Here is a 17,657-nt window from a genome sequence, read left to right as displayed (position 1 = left end):
GTGTGAAGAAAATTATAAAATTTTAGTTTGTGTACAATGTTGTATGACCGCACAATTGTCATTCAAAGTGTGAGAGCGCTGAAACCTGAAAAATGGCCTGGGCAGGAAGGGGGTAAAAGTGCCCAGTATGGAAGAGGTTAACAACTAACGGGACAGGTTTATCTCTAGGTGCAGGGATCCTCTAGAGGAAGAAGTGCATGCTCTGGTGGCTCCATTGCGATAGAACACATTGAGCTTTTACTCAACTGAACTCATACTGAAATTTCTGCCTTGTCTGCTTTGCAGGATCAAGATGGATGGTATTCTGGTGATCACTCTGGACCAACCCTGATGGATGTGGTAAGCAGATCACACCGGATCATCTGGATCTTTTTTTTTTAAAGGATTTATTTGTCATCCTGTTTCACAGTTACATGGCTGTTGAAGCCCAAGTTCAGCGGGACAGAGGAACCTCTAAATCTGTGCTTCCTACGATATTTAAAGCTAGAAAGCCTACTTCTCACAGGGTTTATCATTAGACATAGAAGGCACTTTACTTGGAATGAGTCTTGGGGCTTCCACCCCACGATTTCTACAGTGGGAGGAGTCGTCATCTTTTTGAAGCTGGGTCTAGACCAGCGTTTGTCTCTCATTACTATGGTGGGCTAGGTTTTTACCCTTTCTGTTTTCTTTCAGAGACAGTTGGCCTCTCCATCCTTGAACAGGGAGTCTTCCATGTAGCGCCCCCTGTTTTTTCCTCTGTGACTCAGTGGAATCTTAATTTGGTTTTCTCTGCAAGTCCTTTTCATGGAGTCCATTGAGGGAGAGAGGTTCCACCCCTCAGCATTTATAATCATACTCTCCATACTGCTTGCTAAATAACTGAGGCATGCTAGTAGTTACCCTGGGTTGGCCTACAGATTTTTGGTTTGCCACTGTTTTATCCTCTTTTAGGCAGCAGTATACCCCGAAGATGAAAGTCTTTCTGTGCCTATCAATGAATTTAAGAAAAGGATTTCAAAATATACCATATGTTCCCTATGATCAGCTGTCTTCAAACTGCAGCCCATGGGACAAAGATTTCATGTGGTCCTTGGGTGTTAGAGGGGATGACTGGGATCGAGATGTAAGGGGTGACTCTGATGGGGACTCTCGTGCAAGGGGGAACTCTGATGTAAGGGGGACTTTGATGGGGACCCACTGACGTAAAGGTGGCTCTCAGGGGACTCTGATAGGCTCAAGTTTATTTGGAAATTCTTTGCTTTGGTTTTTTTTTTTTGCCTGCAAATATTTTTACAATATACTATGTGGCCTTTGTACTTTAAAGTGGCTGTAAACCCCTATGTACAGTATACCCAGTGACTGGCCTCAGGTGATACAGAGATAAAACAATTCCTCCTACATAGGTTTTACCTGATTATCTGCAGTATTCTCTTCTCTATATCTGTTCAAAGTCCAGAGTTTATAAATCTTTCATGAGCATTCAGAGAAAAGGGGACTGAGAGCTTAAGTTACACTCTGCAGAACTAAGTGAGGAGAGCTCTGAGAGCTGATTGGAGCTAAGAGACCCCCACCACACAGGAACAGAGCTGAGGCTGTCGATCAGCTTAAGGTCCCTCCCCTGTCACCATTTTTCTCTTGTTGTCAGGAAAACCTGTCAGAAGTCTTTCATGCTGATAGCAGAGGAACAAAACTGCAGACAGAAATGACACTTAGTGCCCTTTATTGAGACAAGTACACACTATAAAGCAGTGGTTCTCAACCTTCCTAATGCCGTGACCCTTTAATACAGTTCCTCATGTTGTGACCCCCAACCATAAAATTATTTACCCAGTAATTGTAATTCATGAAGTGTCGTTTTACCTCCAATACTGCTGCTTTCAGCACAGTAGCTGCTTTTAACAGAGTAGCTGCTTTCAACACAGCAGCTGCTTTCTACACAGTAGCTGCTCTTTACACATCGGAAATATGTGTTTTCTGATGGTCTTAGGGGACCCCTGTGAAAGGGTCGCGACCCACAGGTTGAGAACCACTGCTATAGAGGGATATGTTTTTTTCATATTTCATGACTGAGGTTTACAACCACTTTAGTTTTCGGAGACCCCTGATTTTGTCAAACTAAAGTTTGCTATCACTTCTTGTATCAACAGGCAAGCTGTACTTGTGAACACCCTCCAACCTGTGTTAAAGAGCCTCATGTGACTTTATCAGAAACTACTGCAGATGGCAGTGCTGAATGTGCAGATGCTTACCTTGGCCACTGAAGAAGACGGCACATCTAAACTCAATACTGATCATTTCAGACCCCGAGACAGCTCTGGTCCTTCTGAGGGGCTTAACGCCGGCACCATGGCTGCTACCCTAGCATACAGAATGGTAGCAAATGAGAAACAAGAAGATTCCAATAATGATCACACCTACTGCATTGCTCTCTTTACACAAGATGAGCCCCTTCACCACGTAAACCACCATAGTACTCAACCCACTATGGACATTGGCAAAGATTTTCACTGTGACTGTTGTATAATGAGCAGCATTAAGGTAAAACACCTAAAGAATAGGCTAGCTGTATTATTAGCCCAGCAAGAAAAGAAAGAGACTTCCCTGGCTTTTACCCAGACGGATTTCATTGCAGTGACAACACAAGAAAATTTGAACAAGCAGTTGATGTCCAAGTACGAACAGGCCCTGAAAGAGATCCACAAGTGGAAAGTTCATTACGAAACACTTCAGAAACTGAAATGTGAGCCAAGTACCCCACAAACAAAAGAGGCAAACGTCATCAGCAGGAGTGAGGTGGATGAAGTATACCACCAGCTTGCCGCTTGTTGTTCTGCACGGGATCAGTATAAGTCTGAGGTATATTACTGTCTGGGCAAGTTAACGGAAATACTTGTATGCTGTAGATCGGCCTTTCGCAGCCAGAGTTGCAAGGAAGCCTAGGGTTCCTCCAAGGGTGGCTAAGGGTTTCTTAAAGTGTTACTAAACCCAGGACCCTGCATTTACTATATCTGGTCTCCCCAGACCCTGCATTTACTATATCTGGTCTCCCCGGACCCTGCATTCACTATATCTGGTCTCCCACAGTACACAAAACATGGAAATGCAATCATTTTAGTAAATATAAACTGTGAAATACCTTTTCTCATCAGCAGTTAGAGCAGTCTTGTGACTTCTATCAGTGTCCAGCAGAGCACTGGTTAAAGCTTGTAGGAGGAGTTTTCATTCTGCTCTAGGAGGATGCAGAACCCCTGACCTCTGTCTGGACAGTGCTGATCACATGCACTCTCCCAAGAAAAAAAAAACTCTCTAGCAATACACACCAAACTGAGCATGTGCAGAGTGTCTCCAAACAATAGGTCTTTTCAAGAGATAAGAGGAGGACACTGGAAGAAGGGGAGGATCAGAGAAGGGAGGATCAAAGAGCCTTTTTACACAATGCAGAGGATTAACCCCTTAAGTTCCACAGTGAGTATAACAAGCATGTTCTACTGTATATACAGTAGATTGATTTTACTGTTGTGGGTTTAGTAACACTTTAAATAATGTACAGTTGCCTGTTAAGCAACCTCTAACACTAATGATCTTTTTAGATATCTGCAAGAAGCATTCTTCACATTGAAAGGGGGCTTTTTCCATTGATCAACAATATAGGGGATCTTTCTCCCACTGATCACCAATGTAAGGGGATCATTTTCATACTGAGCACCAATATAGGGGGTCTTTCTCCACTCACCGCTATTGAGGCATAATTTAATGCAAGGTTTCCCAGCTAAGGTTCCATGGAACCCTGGGATTCCTCCAGCAGTTGCTAGGAGTTCCTTGTGCAATGAGCAATTTCTTCCTCTCAGATAAATTTCCACTGACACCATTGATCTATTTTTGGTATCTGTAAGAGGTAATTTTACCTATTGGTCATAAATGTAAGAAACATTCTGCCCATGGACCAGCACACTAATGTATCACGAGATGTAGATATAGTAATTTTTATCAGGGGTTCCCTGAGTCCACAAAGGCTTTGCAAGGGTTCCTCTGTGTGGGATAGGCTCCTCTAATGCAAGGCCCCTTTCACACGACTGTCCATTCACCCCTATGGATCGGTAGATGTACATGGACTTGTGTCCATTTTTACCTGCCTACCTCTGATCCTGTACACTAAAAACAAACAGAGGGAGATCCATTCTCCTCCATATAGGCAGATTGGTAGTGGGGTGTAAACAGACAATGAAGTCTGTTTACACCCGGCCACTCATAGAGCAGAGCGGGCCCTGTCTGTGTCCGCTGTGCATAAACTGAGTGGACACGGACCTCTCATCCGCCCGCTCTGCTCAGACCAGCAGGGGATGAGCAAACAGAGCCCATGCTGATCAAAACGGAAGGCGCCCGTGTGAAAGAAGCCTTGGGGGGGGGGGGGGCACCTTTTCCCTCATTATCAGTGCAAGCGGGCAATAATCCTCTGACTACCAATGTAAGGTAAATGTCACTGGGGAACATTTATTAATTATGTTGCATGACAATGCAAAGCTTAAAAGGAACAGCAAGATGCCTAAAGACACAGATTTGATACAAGGTTATAGCCTAAATCATGAATTCCTCCTTTTCTTGTGCCAGCAGCTAAATGAAACCAGACCCTGACCACACATTATGTGTCTGTTTAGAGTGAAAATCTGTCTCATCTTCAATTAAAAACTTGTCTTAAAGTGGCATTGACATCTTCCCGACCGCCCTATAGCTGAAATACTGCTACAGGGCAGTACAGGTGCGGAAAATCATCTATTTATACGTGATTTCGCATTTCCGGGTAGGGGGCGTGTGCGAGCCGTGCGTGCACCCTACCGCACCGCCATTTGTGGCCGCAGATGTCAATCACGGGGACTCAGCCAGTGATTACTCGCCAGTGTACGGTGATTACCGAGGATCTCCGATGGGGAGGAGGACTGTTTTGTTTACTAACAGTTCTCCCTGTCAACTCGGGCACACTGGTTTGGATGGCTGTGTACAGCACAGCCATCTAAAGGAGTGTGCTTACAGTGAAGCACACTGACACGGCCCCCTAGTAAAACACTCCCTGCACACAGTTAACCCTTTGATCGTCCCTCATGTTAACCTTTTCCTGCCCAGTGCCATTAGTACAGCGTCAGTGTTTTTTTTTTAGCACTGATCACTGTATTGGTGTCACTGGGGATGTCAGTGACACCACGTCAGTTCACTCCAGTGTCAGAATTTCCGCAGCAGTCCTGCTATAAGTCGCTGATCACTGCCATTACTAATATTAAAAATAAATAAATTCCAGTATCTATACCACCATTTGTAAACTCTATAACTTTCACGTAAACCAAGTAATTTACACGTATTGGGATTTTTTTTTAGCAAAGACATGTAGCAGAATACATTTTGGCCTAAATTTGTGCCGAAATTTGATTTTTAAATTTTTTTTACTGGACATGTTTAATAGTAAAAAGGAAAAAATATTGTTATTTTTTCTTAAAATTGTCGTTTTTTTTTTTTTTCCTTCAATGGCGCAAAAAAATAAAAAACCGCATAGGTGATCAAATACCACCAACGGAAATCTCAATTAGTGGGAAAAAAGGTAATAAATTTCATTTGGGTGCAACGTTGCATGACCACGCAATTGTCAGTTAAAGTAACGCTGTGCCGTAATGCAAAAAATGGCCTGGTCAGGAAGGGGGGGGGGGGGTAAATCCTCAGGAGGGCACATGGTTAAATACGATTTCTGTAAAAAAAAATAAAAAATTTTATCAGGACATGTAGATTGTCATGAGGGACAAGTAGATTGGGACACCGATTTAGACCCTGCACAAGTAGTTTTTTCAAAACTTTCCACACCCCTGTATAGGTACGCTTTATTAAAAGATGACTGACATCCCAAGATTCCCCCCCAACCAAGACACTCACCCTAGGTTCACATCTGTGTGGGTGGTGCCGCTGCGGCTCCGCATCAAAATCCGTGCAGCCGCACCCCCTGCACAGAGAAAATGCGGACCCGCGGGCGGGTGCCATTAATTCTAATGGCATGCCGCCCGCACTGGAAAACGCAACCATACTGGGAACCGAGGTTCCCGTGCAGGCTGCGTTTTCCAAAGAAGTGCAGGGACTTCTTCCCTGCGTGTCACGGGCACGGGAGTCCATTCAAATGAAAACGCAGCCCGCCCGGCCACATATATGTGAACCGGGGGACAATATGCAGCTTCTGGCTTCCAGGATTTTGCTCTGGAAAGGCTCCCCCATCCTGCCGTGCAGTTTACCATGCCAGTAGCCCTGCAGAGGGTATGTAGCAGAGCTCCATCTTCAGAGCTAAAAGCCAGTCTTTACGTTTTGGATATTTAAGAATACAGGACCTTCTTTGTGTCTATTTTTTTTATTTCAGTTTATGAAAATTTTAAACATTGCAACTGTGGCTACACGACAGACTAGTAGCAGGAATTACAGCAGTATCTTAGCAAAGGCTGATTGTGCACAGCTGCCTTTCTCAACCTATTTAATATGAAACAACTATTGATATAACATTTAGGTCTCAAGAAACCTCTGTCAATAATAACTTTATTCACAGCTCAGGGCACGTTAGCGTGGTGATCAGTGGGAAGAATGCCACTTACTTGATGGCCAACGGGAAAGTGTCCCCCTTACAGATAGCTGAAAAGATCATTGGTGTCAGCAGTAACTTCCCCAAGAGGCCAAAAATCGCTCAGTGCTCAAGGAACCCTTGTTAACTTCTGGAGGAGCCCCGGGGTTCCACGGAACCCTTGTCGAGAAAGGCTAATAGGTAAATTAGCTTTACATAAACTTGAGATACAAATTTGTTAAGTTTAAAAGTGCAGCGCAATTATTATCAATCAAATTATATCTAATAGAAATTTATAAAGAACAAGATTTACAACCATATATGTCCTCAATATCCACACATAAATATTACGAGTGCACCAAACTGCAACACAATCCCAAACAAAGAAAAATGTGTATTTGTGTATATATATATATATATATATATATATATATATATACACACACACAGTTGTGTTCAAAATAATAGCAGTGTGTTGAAAAAAGTGAATAAAGCTCAAAATCCTTCTAATAGCTTTTATTTCCATACACACAAATGCATTGGGAACACGACACATTCTATTTCAAAACATGAAGAAAAATAGATCAAATTTGTGTTGTTCCTCTAACAAAATGGAAGAAAAGTGAATATTAGACTGTTCAAAAAAATAGCAGTGTTTGTATTCTTCTTTACAAACTCAAACATTCACTATATAAACTGAAAAATGTTTGAAGATTTTGCTTTCCTTTGAATCACGTAATGAATATTTGGTTGTAGTCGCACTGTTTCTGAGAACTGCTGTACATCTGTGTTGCATGGAGTCACCCAACTTCTGGCACCTGTGATCAGGTATTCCAGCCCAGGATGATTGGACTACATTCCACAGTTCTTCTCTATTTCTTGGTTTTGTCTCAGAAACTGCATTTTTGATGTCACCCCACAAGTTTTCTATTTGATTAAGATCCGGGGATTGGGCTGCCACTCCATAACGTCAATCTGGTTGGTCTGGAACCAAGATGTTGCACGTTTACTGGTGTGTTTGGGGTCGTTGTCTTGTTGGAACACCCATTTCAAGGGCATTTCCTCCTCAGCATAAGGCAGCACGACCTCTTCAAGTATTCTGATGTATTCAAACTGATCCATGATCCCTGGTATGCGATAAATAGGCCCAACACCGTAGTATGAGAAACATCCCCATATCATGATGCTTGCACCACCATGCTTCACTGTCTTCACAGGGTACTGTGGCTTGAATTCAGTGTTTGGGGGTCGTCTGACAAACTGTCTCCGGCCACTAGACCCAAAAAGAACAATCTTACTTTCATCAGTCCACAAAATGTTGCGCCATTTCTCTTTAGGCCAGTCAATGTGCTCTTTGGCAAATTGTAACCTCTTCAGCACACGTCTTTTTTCCAACAGTGGGACTTTGCGGGGGCTTCTTGCAGATAGCTTGGCTTCACATAGGCGTCTTCTAATTGTAACAGTCCTCACAGGGAACTTTACACCTTCTTTCATCTTCCTGGAGCTGATTGTTGGCTGAGTCCGTGCCATTTTGGCTATTCTTCTATCCATTCGAATGGTAGTTTTTCGCTTTCTTCCACGTCTTTCAGGTTTTGGTTGCCATTTTAAAGCATTTGCGATCATTTTAGCTGAGCAGCCTATCATTTTCTGCACTTCTTTTTATGTTTTCCCCTCTCCAATCAACTATTTAATCAAGGTACGCTGTTCTTCTGAACAATGTCTGGAACAACCCATTTTCCTCAGAATTTCAGAGAGAAATGCACTGTAACCAGCATGTACAACATTTGCTGCCTTCCTTCCTTAAATAAGGGCAATAATTGCCACCTGTTTTTCAAAGAATGAATGACCTCACTAATAGAACTCCACACTGCTATTATTTTGAACATGCCCCTTTCAATTAGTGATTCAATTACACAGAATCAGCAGCATGCATGTCATGACTGTTGGGTCTGTTGGATTTCTATTACTCTACTACACCTGCTAGGAAATTATTTGCCATGTAGAAATATCATGTCTGACTGCTATTATTTTGAACACAACTGTATGTGTATATACAGTATATATATATATATATATACATACACACATACATACACACGCACAGCGGGTAAAATAAGTATTGAACACGTCACCTTTTTTCGCAGTAAATATATTTCAAAAGGTGCTATTAATATGAAATTTTCACCACGTCGTTAACCCATGAAATCCATACATACAAAGAAACCAAAACAAATAAGTTCAAAAATTATGTTTTGTGTAAAAACATGGAATGACTCAGGGAAAAAGTATTGAAAGTTAACTGAAATGTATTTAATACTTCATAGAAAACCCTTTGTTGGTAATGAGAGCTTCAAGACGCCTCCTGTATGGAGAAACTAGTCGCATACATTGCTCAGGTGTGATTTTTGCCCATTCTTCCGCACAAACAGTTTTCAAATCTTGAAGGTTCTGTGGGCCTCTTCTATGATTTCTGATCTTTACTTCTTTCCATAGATTTTCTATAGGATTGAAGTCAAGTGATTGGCTGGGCCATTGTAGCAGCTTTATGACCCCAACAGTGCTCACTGGAACATTTAGAAGTTTAGAAATCCTTCTGTAACCAATGCCATCAGTATGTTTTGCAGCAATAAGGTTGCAAAGGTCTTGAGAGAGCTCTTTGCTTTTACCCATCATGAGATGTGACACCTTGGTAATGAGATACTTCCAATAGGCCATCAGTTGAGACTGAACCAGCTGACATTAATTTGCACTGACAAGGGGCAGGATTGTTTTCTAATTACTGATAGATTTCAGCTGGTGTATTGGCTTTCCATGCCTTTTTTCACCTCTCCTTCATGTGTACATTACTTTTTCCATGTGTCATTCTATTTTATTACACAACTTAATTTTGGAACGTATTTGTTTTGGTTTCTTTGTATGGATTGCATGGGTTGTTAACGACATGTGGTGAAAATTTCATATTAATAGTAACTTTTGAAATATGTTTACTGAGAAAAATGGTGTTGTGCTGTTATATCTATCTACACTATATTGCCAAAAGTATTGTTCCTCCTGCCTTTACACGCACATGAAATTTAATGGCATCCCGGTCTTAGTCCGTAGGGTTCAATATTGAGTTGGCCCCGCCCTTTGCAGCTATAACAGCTTCAACTCTTCTGGAAAGGCCATCCACAAGGTTTAGGAGGGTGTCTATGGGAATGTTTGACCATTCTTCCAGAAGTGCATTTGTGAGGTCAGGCACTGATGTCGGGGGAGGGGGCCTGGCTTGCAGTCTCCACTCTAATTCATCCCAAAGGTGTTCTATCGGGTTGAGGTCAGGACTCTGTGCAGGCCAGTCAAGTTCCTCCACCCCAAACTGGCTCATCCATGTCTTTATGGACCTTGCTTTGTGCACTGGTGCGTAGTCATGTTGGAACAGGAAGGGGCCATCCCCAAACTGTTCCCTCAAAGTTGGGAGAATGAAATTGTCCAAAATGTCTTGGTATGCTGACGCCTTAAAAGTTCCCTTCACTGGAACTAAGGGGCCAAGCCCAACCACTGAAAAATAACCCCACACAATAATCCCCCCTCCACCAAACTTTACACTTGGCACAATGCAGTCAGGCAAGTACCATTCTCCTGGAAACCGCCAAACCCAGACATGTCCATCGGATTGGCAGACAGAGAAGCATGATTGGTCACTCCAGAGAACAAGTCTCCACTGCTCTACAGTCCAGTAGTGGCGTGCTTTACACCACTGCATCTGACACTTTGCATTGCACTTGGTGATGTAAGCCTTGGATGCAGCTGCTCGGCCATGGAAACCCATTCCATGAAGCTCTCTACACACTGTTGTGCTAATGTGAAGGCCACATGAAGTTTGGAGGTCTTTAGCTATTGACTCTGCAGACAGTTGGCGACTTCTGCGCACTGTGTGCTTCAGCATACGCCGACCCCGCTCTGTCAGTTTTCATGGCTCAGTTGCTGTTGTTCCCAGTTGCTTCCACTTTGTTATAATCCCACGAACAGTTGAGCGTGGAATATTTAGTAGCCAGGAAATTTCACGGATGGACTTATTGCACAGGTGGCAACCTATCACGGGACCACGCTTGGAGTCACTGAGCTCCTGAGAGCGACCCATTCTTTTACAAATGTTTGTAGAAGCAGTCTGCATGCCTAGGGGCTTGATTTTATAGACCTGTGGCCATGGAAGTGATTGGAACACCTGAATCCTTTGATGAATGATTTGGAGGGGTATCCCAATACTTTTGGCAATATAGTGTGTGTGTGTGTATATATATACAGAGAGAGAGAGAGAGATCTATATATAGTCCATGCGTTCATAGTTCTTAATGAAGTACTCAATTATAAGTGCACAAGATTGTAACACAGTCCCAAATCGAATACGTTTATACAAATATATAAGTCATGCGTTTATAATTCTTAATACAGTGTTTAAAACCTCCAGCGTGATCTCAAGGCACAAGGTTTAAACACTGTATTAAGAATTATAAATGTGTCACCTACATATACAGTTGTGCTCAAACGTTTGCACACCCTGACAGAAATCGTGAAATTTTGGCATTGATATTGAGAAAATTACTGATCATGCCAAAAAACTGAGACAGTGATCATATGAAGCCATTTATTATCAAATAGTTGTTTGGCTCCTTTTTAAATCATGATAACAGAAATTACCCAAATGGCCATGATCAAACGTTTACATACCCTGGAATGTTTGGCCTTAGTACAGACACACAAGGTGACACATACAGGTTAACATAGCAATTAAAATGTAATTTTCCACATCTGTGGATTTTTAAATTGAAATTAATTTGTTAGCTTTCGCATGGATGCACTGAGCAGGCTAGATACTGAGCCATGGGGAGCAGAGAAGAACTGTCAAAAGACCTGTGTAACAAGGTAATGGAGCTTTATAAAGATAGGAGTAGTATATAAAAAGATATCCAAAGCCGTGAATATACCAGTCTGTACCGTTCAATCACCTATTAAGAAGTGGAACATTCAGAGATCTCTTGATACCAAGCCAAGGTTAGGAAGACAAAGAAAGATTGCAGCCACACCAGATTTGTGGAGTGCACGACTAATACTTGTCCTGTGGACAGATTCTCCCACCTGAGCTGTGGATCTCTGCAGTTCCTCCAGAGTTACCATACGTCTCTTGACTGCTTCATTGATTCGTGCTCTCCTTGCCCGGCCTGTCAGTTTAGGTGGACGGCCATGTCTTGGTAGGTTTGCAGTTGCCATACTCTTTCCATTTTCGGATGATGGATTGAACAGTGCTCTGTGAGATGTTCAAAGCTTGGAATATTTTTTTTTAAACCTAACCCTGCTTTAAATTTCCCCACAACTTTATCCTTGACCTGTCTGGAGTGTTCCTTGGCCTTCATGATGCTGTTTGTTCACTAATGTTCTCTAACAAACGTCTGAGGGATTCACAGAACAGCTGTATTTATACTGAGATTACATTACACACAGGTTGACTCTATTTACTAATTAGGTGACTTCTGAAGGAAATTGGTTGATTTTAGTTAGGGGTATCAGAGTAAAGGGGGCTGAATACAAATGCACGCCACATTTTTCACATATTTATTTGTATATAATCTTAAAAACCATTTCCCGTTTTCCTTCCACTTCACAATTATGTGCCACTTTGTGTTGGTCTATCACATAAAATTCCAATAAAATACATTTACGTTTTTGGTTGTAACATGACAAAATGTGGAAAATTTCAAGGGGTATGAATACTTTTTCAAGGCACTGTATATTGGTAATAATCTTGTTCACTATAAATTTCTAGTAGATATAATTTCATTGATAATAATTGTGCTACCCTTTTGAACATAACAAATTTAAGTTGGATGTGGGAACACATAACAGTGTACAGCAGCAATATTGAAGGATATAAGGTTTTGATGCAAATGTAATTTTTGATGATCAAGCAAAACAAAAACAGGGGCGCCACCTCCAACTCCAATATTAATGGGGAGAAGCCGCCTTAAGAGTGTAATAAATCACTTACAAACACATGCAGGCTCCACCTCCGCAACATGGCCAAGATACGTACCTTCCTTACCCCAGACACCACTAAACTACTCGTACACTCCCTGATTATCTCACGCCTGGACTACTGCAACTCCCTCCTCACCGGCCTACCCCAGTGCAGGCTCTCCCTGCTTCAGACCATCCTGAACTCAGCGGCTAGACTCATCCACCACCAACCGCACCACCTCTGCCACCCCCCTCTGCCTCTCCCTCCACTGGATCCCGATTGCCCAACGCATCAAATTTAAACTTCTAACCCTCACCTACAAAGCCGTTCACAACACTGCCCCTGACTACCTCACCAACCTGATCCCCAAGTACCGCCCTACCCGTACCCTTCGCTCCTCACAGGACCTTCTTCTATCCTGCTCCGTGGTCTCCTCCTCCCATGCACGACTTCTCCAGGTCCTCCCCCATCCTCTGGAACTCACTGCCCCAATCCATCAGACTGTCGCCTTCCCTCCTCACATTCAGGCGCTCCCTCAAAACCCATCTCTTCAGGGAAGCCTACCCCACCCTCACCTAACGGCCATCCTCCCTCATTCCTCCCACCACTTCATTCCCCTCAGCCACTTCCTACTGTACCACTACCCCCTCCCTCCTAGATTGTAAGCTCAAAAGAGTAGGGCCCTCTTACCCCTCGTACGCTGTTTGTTATTGTTGTACTGTGCCATGTATTGTCCCCCCCTCTATTGTACAGCGCTGAGCAAACCCTTTGGCGCTATATAAACTCGATGTAATAATAATAATTATAACTATACATCTTGGTCTAAGAAAAGGGCTACTCATATCAATTGTTACAATAAATTCTTCTCACATATATTAATTATAATACACACTGATCAACATCAACAAAGTGTCAAAATAAATATGAAAGTGTCCATAAAGAAGAAAAGTTCATGTAATAATCCCACAAAATAGCTATCCACACCATGTGCCCAAACAAAGATCGAGTGATCCAATAATGTAAGTGTGTTCACCGCGTGCAGTGAGAGTAATAACTCACCAGACATTAAAGTGTTACTAAACCCTGGACCCTGCATTCACTATATCTGGTCTCCCTGGACCCTGCATTCACTATATCTGGTCTCCCCGGACCCTGCATTCACTATATCTGGTCTCCCCGGACCCTGCATTCACTATATCTGGTGTCCCCGGACCCTGCATTCACTATAACTGGTGTCCCCGGACCCTGCATTCACTATATCTGGTCTCCCCGGACCCTGCATTCACTATATCTGGTGTCCCCGGACCCTGCATTCACTATATCTGGTCTCCCTGGACCCTGCATTCACTATATCTGGTCTCCCCGGACCCTACATTCACTATATCTGGTCTCCCCGGACCCTGCATTCACTATATCTGGTCTCTCCGGACCCTGCATTCACTATATCTGGTGTCCCCGGACCCTGCATTCACTATATCTGGTCTCCCCGGACCCTGCATTCACTATATCTGGTCTCCCCGGACCCTGCATTCACTATATCTGGTCTCCCCGGACCCTGCATTCAATATATCTGGTCTCCCCGGACCCTGCATTCACTATATCTAGTCTCCCCGGACCCTGCATTCACTATATCTGGTGTCCCCGGACCCTGCATTCACTATATCTGGTCTCCCCGGACCTTACATTCACTATATCTGGTCTCCCCGGACCCTGCATTCACTATATCTGGTCTCCCCGGACCCTGCATTCACTATATCTGGTCTCCCCGGACCCTGCATTCACTATATCTGGTCTCCCCGGACCCTGCATTCACTATATCTAGTCTCCCCGGACCCTACATTCACTATATCTAGTCTCCCCGGACCCTGCATTCACTATATCTGGTAACTCACGAGACATTAAAGACATTACTCTCACTTCACGCGGTGAACACACATTATTGGATCACTCGATCTTCGTTTGGGCACATGGTGTGGACAGCTATTTTGTGGGATTACAATATGAACTTTTCTTCTTTATGGACACTTTCATATTTATTTTGACACTTTGTTGATGTTGATTGGTGTGTATTATAATTAATTTATGAGAAGTATTTATTATAACAATTGATATGAGTAGCCCTTTTCTTAGACCAATAAATGTAATTTTTGGTAGCTCAGGGAATCATTTTTAGATTTGAGCTAGAAATTGCATGCATTTAAATTTGTGGGGGATATCTAGATCACATTATGAGGGTGTTTCATGTCTAATTTTCTCTATCTGATTGTCACAGGTTGAGCAGCTAAAGCAACAGATATCACAAATGGATTCTGAAATGAGCCTATTGAGGATTGAAGTGGAACAGCTAAGGAAGGAGACGCAGAACACAACCTCAGCCAGTACATCAAGAGATAAAAGGTATTCCCAGCTCTTTTCATAGTGTCTTCATTGTTTTACCAGATCACATTATTATGTGGTACTGACTTCATACAGCTTCATTCATATAACATTACAAATTAATAGAATATTTTTTGTTAGGCCCTGGTTCACACGTGTGCATTTTGTGATGCATTTTTAGCACGTGTCTTCACATGTGAAAGTGAATGACGTTCCTGTAGAGGGCGTTCAGATAGATGCGTCAGAGCCGCAGTACAGTTTTGAAAAAGGGTCCTGTGCGATTTTTGGACTGTGTGATCTGAATTCGCAGTCTGTGCATATCAATGGGAACTGTTAGATTGCATTGTGGTTTTCAGTGCATTTCCCTGCCTAATTGATCAGTGCAGAGGAGAGAGGAGTTTTTCAGAAGCTCCTGATTGGCTGCAGTTTCAGCCAGGTACACCATCCTTTCTCAACCAGGGTGCCTTGAGGTTTCTTCAGGGGTGCCTTGGCAAAATGTCCAAAAATTGGCCAAAACGTGTATACAATGCAGCAGGCGGATCAAGCCTGCCTCATAGTTACACAAAGTCACAGATTTTCATTGTGCACCATTATGACCTTCTAGCCGCCGGCGTCCTGACAACCAGTGACATCAGTTGATAAGGAGAATGTCAGCTGCCTGCACAGCATCCTAGTTTCCAAAAATTGGCCAAAACGTGTATACAATGCAGCAGGTGGATCAAGCCTGCCTCTTAGTTACACAAAGTCACAGATTTTCATTGTGCACCATTATGACCTTCTAGCCGCCGGCGTCCTGACAACCAATGACATCATCAGTTGATAAGGAGAATGTCAGCTGCCTGCACAGCATCCTAGTTTGACCCTCCCCTGCACCTCTCCATCAATGTTGGGGTCACATCAGCTCAGTGATGGAGAAAAACTGAGGGAGAAGAGAAACCCTGGAATACTAGTCAGTACCAGTGTGCAAAAGTGTATTTGCTTTGGAAGAATAAATCACCTCTAATGTTGGGTGTCCTACGTGTGTGGATGTTGCTGCTAATAGAATAGTTCTTCACATTTTAGAATGAGGTGCCTTGGGACTGTCCATAATTTTTTTTTTATTTCTTGCATAATTTTTTTTTTATTTCTTGTATCTTTTATTAAATTTTCTTTATAACACACTGCAAAACAACCATAGATTCTTACATCATACACATTATCCCCATTCCCTTGCAACCCCCCATAATTTTAAAGGGTGCCTTGACTGAAAAAAGATGGAGAAACCCTGAATTACATATTGGAAAAACGGAGTACACTTGCTGAGCTGTGTGTTAGAGGAAAAGAGGCTGCAGTACGGTTATTGGAGGCTCTTGTGTGCCCTTATGTCAGCTAGACAGCCGCCTCCTCTGCCTCGGGGTCCTTGTGACCCTGCCGCAGACACAGAGAGAATTAAAAACCTATGCAGACAGTTGATCCAAAAATGCCAGCAGAATCGCACTACAAAGGCAAACGGTTTTACAACCTAGGCTAGAGCTTGCATATTAACGGAATATTCAGCCAGTACACAATCATGGGTTAGAAATCCTATCATCTTCCTTTGACTGCATATTGAACCCTGTGCTAAAAGGAGAAATACCGCCACATACAACTTTTGTCCAGGTTAAACTTGCAATTTCCAGCGCCCATTGGCATCTCTAGTAACTGGTCCTCCTTTGTGATACATAGACAAAGCTGGAAATTTTTTTTTTCTTTATTGGTAATTGAGGGACTTGCTTGAAGCTTGGATAAGCAGCTCCTATGGGCTATACCCATATTCTCATCACCAGTCCCAAGCTGCAGGATATGGTTAGAGCTGTGTTTCTCAACCTTTTTTCAGTCAAGGCACCCTTTAAAATTATGGACAGTCATGAGGCACCCCATTCTAAAATGTGAAAAACTATTCTAACAGTTTTATATAATGCAGCAACATCCACACATGCAGGACACCCAACATTAGAGGTGATTTATTCTTCCAAAGCAAATACACTTTTCCACACTGGTACTGACTAGTATTCCAATGTTTCTCTTCTCCCTCAGTTTTTCTCCATCACTGAGCTAATGTGACCCCAGCACTGACAGAGTAGAAGAGGGTCAAACTAGGATGCTGTGCAGGCAGCTGACATCCTCCATATCAGCTGATGATGTCATTGGTTGTCAGGACGCTGGCGGCTAGAAGGTCGTAATGGTGCTCAATGAAAACCTGTGGCTTTGTGTAACTTAAAGGCAGGCTTGTCCCATCCTCTGCCAAGTTTTGGACAATTTTTAGACATTTAGCCAAGGCACCCCTGAAGAATCCTCAAGGCACCCCAGGGTGCCTAGCCACCCTGGTTGAGAAAGGCTGGGTTAGAGACTGGGTACCTGCCACATGAGACTGCTAACATGAAATGATTCTGTATTAATTATTTTTGGGAGAAAAAAAAAATATATACAGTATGTATAAATATTGTGTTTTATCTTTTTTTTTTCAAGTTGGGATGTTACATATGAAAATCTTGTATTATAATTTTCAGCCATTAGATGGCACCCTAGACTCCCTCTCCTGGGATTGCCAGGCTATCCTTATCTGCCTTCCTGAATAAGCCTGTTGTTTACTGAGCTAGAGCTGAAATAAAACACAGCTGAATGAGTCAGAGCATTGACTCATCCCCCTCCTCTACCCCTGCCCCCGCCTCTCTCTACCTTCCATCAGCAGTTTGGATCAGAGAGATA

General features: G+C 42.8%; 1 pseudogene across 1 annotated transcript in view; it reads left to right on the top strand.

The window, feature by feature from the left end:
* The first annotated feature begins 283 nt into the window (after positions 1 to 283).
* Positions 284 to 17,657, top strand: part of LOC149461683 (uncharacterized) — a 48,554-nt pseudogene continuing 31,180 nt past the window's right edge. The window contains exons 1-3 of the transcript XR_016312808.1: positions 284 to 339; positions 2,130 to 2,838; positions 14,827 to 14,951. The product of XR_016312808.1 is annotated as an uncharacterized LOC149461683 (transcript). The remainder of the gene's footprint in view (positions 340 to 2,129; positions 2,839 to 14,826; positions 14,952 to 17,657) is intronic.

This window comes from Staurois parvus, unplaced genomic scaffold (genome assembly GCF_062004578.1).
Source record: "Staurois parvus isolate SC_StPar_1 unplaced genomic scaffold, SC_StPar_1.0 ptg000195l, whole genome shotgun sequence".
NCBI lineage: Eukaryota > Metazoa > Chordata > Amphibia > Anura > Ranidae > Staurois > Staurois parvus.
Note: the sequence above shows the minus strand (reverse complement) of the source record. Positions and strands in the feature narration are given on the sequence as shown.